Raw genomic sequence first — 5,201 nt, 5'->3', positions numbered from 1 at the left:
AAAAAGCAGGACAATTCGAATCCGGCCAATCGCCGCGCCATTAGTCTGCTCTCAATCATCAGCAAAGTGATGGAAGATGTCGTCGACAGTGCTATCAAGCAGCACGAACTCGCCGATAACCTATTAATCGATGCTCATTTTGGGTTCCATCAGGACAAATAGGCTCCAGATCTCATGACAGCCTTGGTCCAAACATGGACAAAAGAGCTGAATTCCAGAGGTGAGGTGAGAGTGACTGCCCTTGACATCAAGACAGCATTTGACCGAGTGTGACATCAAGAAGCCCGAGTAAATTTGAAGTCAATGGGAATCAGGGAGAAAATTCTACAGTGGTTGGAGTCATACCGAGCACAAAGGAAGATGGAGGCCAATCATCTCAGCCCCTGGACATTGCTGGAGGAGTTCCTCAGGGCAGTGTCCTCGGCCCAACTATCTTCAGCTGCTTCATCAATGACCTTCCCTCCATCATGAGGTCAGAAATGGGGATGTTCGCTGATGATCGCACAGTGTTCAGTTCCATTCGCAACCCCTCAGATAATGAAGCAGTCCGTGCCCGCATACAGCAAGACCTGGACAACATCCAGGCTTGGCTGATAAGGGGCAAGTAACATTGGAGCCAGACAAGTGCCAGTCTGGATACTTTCTAACCACCTCCCCTTGACATTCAACGGCATTACCATTCACTTAATCTAGTAATATCTCTCTGTAATCTTATTCTTCCATCTACACTGCTTACAATTCTGTCTATCTTTATGTCATCGACAAACTTGGATATGTGGTTCTCGATCCCGTCATCGAATATCAATGAGCCCGCCTAAATTGGAGCAAATTCACATTCAGCTTCAATCTCCACATCATCTTGAGCCATTTTATTGACATCGCGTGTGTTGCGCCGAGGAAAATACTGCACTCTGTCGTCTGGAGCTCAAATATAATTCAATTCTCACAACTGCAAAGATATCAGAATCCAATTGATGACTTTTCACTAAAAAGCAGTGAAACAACAGGGCTCGTCCGGGATTTGAACCCGGGACCTCGCGCATATTTAATTAGTGAAACGCCCAAAGCGAGAATCATACCCCTAGACCAACGAGCCACTGGGTAAAAGGTCGTGCAACCAGTCTAAAATTTCACCACCGTCTTCAGGCGATCGGCGATCCTTTCAAACCGCTTCTGTCCATCCAATCTCGTTTTCTGTTCCTATGTACAGAAATTTGTGGACAAACTATTTCCAGTCGCCAATATTAGCCTCTCTTTACCAAATTCGTTTCCAATGTACGGCTTGTTTTTTTAAAGAAGAATTTTCAGAATTAGTTAATCTGAAGCTACATTGGCATCTGTCTCGGCATCGTCAGAGTATACAAGCTACCATAAGTATACTTTACTCACATTGCTGTTTTCTTTCACTGTGAGGGCGAAGAGACATAAATGTGGAGACATTAGCTACGAATTTATCAGCTGGGTTGCACCTTTACTTTTCCTATCGTCTCAGTCTTTTTTTTCTTTACCTTTCCCTGCTGGTGTTGCAGGATAGATCAGCCTTTACCATTCCAGGAAGACTGAGAAGTTCATCAGGGGACAAAAGATAGAGACAAGAGACAGGGAGAGATAGAGAGATGCATGTAAATAAAGTCGAGTATAAATGGGTGGTTCTGCAAAGTAGCAGAATTTCAGTTGCAGATTGGGCAAGATTCTTTCTTGTGTATTTGAATTTTGCAAGTGTACATTGGGCAACCAATTGAAAGCGCCGGCCACGCTCGATTATCTCTCATGCTCTGAGAGAGATAAATGAAGTGAATTAGATCCAGTTCATTCATTTGAACATTGAACGGATCTTTAAACAATAATTCAGCGGGCAGAATTCAAACTTGCGAAGGAAAACTCCATTTGATCTTGAATTTAACGCTTCAACCACTCGGCGATCGCAGCAGCACATGGCAGTACTTGCATGGCTGTCGATCAGACTGAGTTGGGTTATCACAGGAGTTCTGTCCGACTGCATATTCTTTCAGATAAGATTCCATAAGGACACATGCATTTACTGATCATGTAAGTATTGGTGGTTCAGGGGTCGAATTCTCGCTCACCACCTGAAAGGTTTAATTTCTGACCAATGTGGGATCTTTTTGCCTTCGAACAGCATCCACCGAAAATCGGACGACGTGAAACTTTCTTGGTGCCTCATTGGGCAAATCAGGGTCAGTAAATCACAGTTTCGGAGTTTGGATGGCCTCGCGGGTCGAAGGCGCTGCTTTTCGGTCTCCACCTCTCCTGGAGGCGTGGGTTCGATTCTGAATTCCGACATTTAATCCTTAACAAATAAGGAGATATTTTTTGTTCCTTTGGCGGGGGGTGATTTTTCTGAGCTGTTGATTTGATCCTTCCATAAAATCAACCCGATATCCGTCCCCGGCAGGTTTATTTTTAAGTAAACCAGCATGAAATATCAGAACGGATTGTCCTTCACAGCAGCTGCTTCGCACTCGCCTCCAAGCAGCTCCACGACCAGCAGATAAATTTTGCTTTGGATTGGCCAGCTCCCTGAATAGATTAATTACTTTGCTTCAATCCGCGGTATCGAGCATCAGCGAGTGAACAACAGCAGAACGGGAAACCACAGTAATCATGAATGATGCTGAGAAGAGCCCGAGCCTGTGGAAGGCAGACGAGGTCACCGGAAAGGACCAGCCGCCCGGAGCTTGAGGGAGCAGGGAGAGTCTGTCTGACTGACTGGTGGAAGATTTTTTGCCTGAAAGTGAGTGCAGTTTGAAGTGTTGCAGCTCGAAGGCACTCCCTGCTGGCGAGGAGAGGCAAATGCTCCAGCAAAGCAGCCGTGTTCGAGCAGACACAGAAAGCCTTAACGTTTGAAAAAGGAAAAGAGGCGTCCTGTGCCATCGCGCTAAAATGTTAAAATGCAAACTTACAAGAGTGGCCTTGAGCGAATCGCTGTTTGTTCGATCCTTGAGATAGAATTGAACCAAGGATCTAAAGATTTATTCTTTTGAAGTGCTCTGCTCGACCAGCAGAGCTATCGTCTGCCGGAGAAATGTGCACCTATCGTTGGTAATTGTTTAATGAGCGCCTTTTGATGTTCCCAGACTCGTGGAGTCCCGTGGTCGTGACCCAGGCTAACTCGGCACATGTTCATACTGCAGCGCTGTGGGAGTGTGAGCTGCTATTTGCTCTCCTCAATCTGAGCCTGTGGGTCAAAATATTCTAGATTGGATTCCTACCTGGTTTGAAGGCTTCTGAAGTTTTTGTAACAGTTTATGGCTTTCGATAGTTTGTAAAGCGATAAAATTTCATCACATGCAAAGCACAAAAATCTTATTAAAGTTTTGACTGTCTTTTGATGACCATGTCAATATCTCCTTCAGTCTGAAATCGAAAGTTATCAGTTGATTAAAGCATTGATTGAACTACAAACTGCGATTAATTAGTATCATACAGTTAATTCAATAGGTTCTCCCTTTTAGTTGACGTTAATTCCCTGACCGCGAATTGAACCAAGCGTTAGTGAAAGCGGCGAATCTTCACGACTGGTCCACCGGGGAGCTCCCAAGATTGTGCACGGGACGAAGTGGAACTGATTACATTTATTTCTCTTTTACACTTCCGTGATTCATTCAGCTCTGTGTTTATTCTCAGGCCTCTTATCTCTCCCTTCCTTTCAGCTTCTGACTGCGGATATTCCGATCGTTAAATGTGAATAAGATACCATATCTCACAGCCCCGGTATATTTGCTGTTTCTCTCTGCAGTTCTGTACAAAATCAAACTGTACGCAGATACCGACAGTGTCTCTCCCTCACTCCCCACAGAAACAGCAGGCGATATCACTTTAAACTGCCAGTTGCTTCACACGATGCCCGATAGACCTGCACTGCCTTGCAGCATTCCCAGGAGCTGCATTGATTCGGTGCGTGAATTTTGGAAATGGAAACATGTCCATCAGCAGCTTGTGGTAGTATTTTACCTCACTTTCTATTTCATGTACATGTCTACTTGCACTTGTTGCTGTCATTGCCTCAGCAACATCTTCTGTCGAACAGAAAATGCCATTTTGTGCGAGCAGCTTGTATGGCCCGAAAATGATCTAAATGATCAAGGGCCAAGTAGGAAAGGCCGCGTGGATCTGCTTGTTCGCAGCAAAGAATTTTCAGCGTTACCTTGTGGTCTCGTGGTTCGCATTCGGCACTTTTATCACCAAGGCAATGGTTCGATTGTTGTCTGCCTGAACATCTGCCTATTATACACTCTGCTATAAGTGTACTGTAATCAAATTGCTGATTTTTTCACTGTGAGGGTGAAGAGACATAAATGTGTAGACATTAGTTACGAATTCATCTGTTGGGTTGCACCTTTGCTTATCCTACCGTCTCAGTCTTTCAGTCTTTACACTTCTCTGCTGGTGTTGCAGGTTCGGTCATCCATGGGCGTTCAAGAAAGCCTGAGAAGTCCATCAGGACAAAACACAGAGAGTCAGAGGCAGAGACAGGGATAGATTAAAGTACAGAAACAAATAATATAAATGTCAAGTTCTGCGAACGAGCTTGAGAGAGATTCATTGAAGTGTCTTGTAAGAGATCACTGGGCTCCGAATTAGCCTCGTCTGCCGCGCTGAAATATCTCTTTGAAGGAGAGAAACACGATTGGTGAACTCCAGTTCATATTTATTTGAGCATTGAACAACACTAAAAGAAACGGCGCTGCGAGCAGGATTCGAACCTTCGTATAAAAACCCCCAACGCCTGAACACTCGGCCATCACAGCTGCAAGCAATTGCGATGCACGGCTGTAAATCAGAATACGTCGGATTATCACAAGCGATCTGTGCACAATGTACTTTCAGGCAGGTTTGCAACTATACCCTTGCAGCCCCTCACCATGCAGATTTTGCTGTTCCAGTGATAGAATTCTCGACTGCCAAGAGGGAGGCTGGGGTTCGATTTTCGTCCAATTCAGGACAATTGTCATTCTGCATTCATGAGATCGCGTGACATGGGATACGTTCGCAAACAGCTTCAATCTGCACAACATTTTGAGACATTCTCCTTCCTCCACGTGTATTGCGTCGAAAAATTACATTGCAAGTCCAATGCCTTAATCATTGCGTCATCGCAGCTGCATGCAACAAATCCGACACGGCCGCAGATCAGAATGCGGAGGGTTATCACAGGAGACCTATGAGACCGTATGTTT

The 5,201-nt window shown here is 44.9% G+C and overlaps 1 non-coding gene across 1 annotated transcript; it reads right to left on the bottom strand.

Moving 5' to 3' along the window:
* Positions 1 to 1,006: 1,006 nt before the first annotated feature.
* trnap-ugg (transfer RNA proline (anticodon UGG)) lies at positions 1,007 to 1,096 on the bottom strand. The gene is given in 2 exon segments: positions 1,007 to 1,042; positions 1,061 to 1,096. It is a non-coding gene; the product is annotated as a tRNA-Pro (tRNA).
* Positions 1,097 to 5,201: the final 4,105 nt, after the last annotated feature.

This window comes from Heptranchias perlo, unplaced genomic scaffold (assembly GCF_035084215.1).
Source record: "Heptranchias perlo isolate sHepPer1 unplaced genomic scaffold, sHepPer1.hap1 HAP1_SCAFFOLD_73, whole genome shotgun sequence".
Classification (NCBI taxonomy): Eukaryota; Metazoa; Chordata; class Chondrichthyes; order Hexanchiformes; family Hexanchidae; genus Heptranchias; species Heptranchias perlo.
Note: the sequence above shows the minus strand (reverse complement) of the source record. Positions and strands in the feature narration are given on the sequence as shown.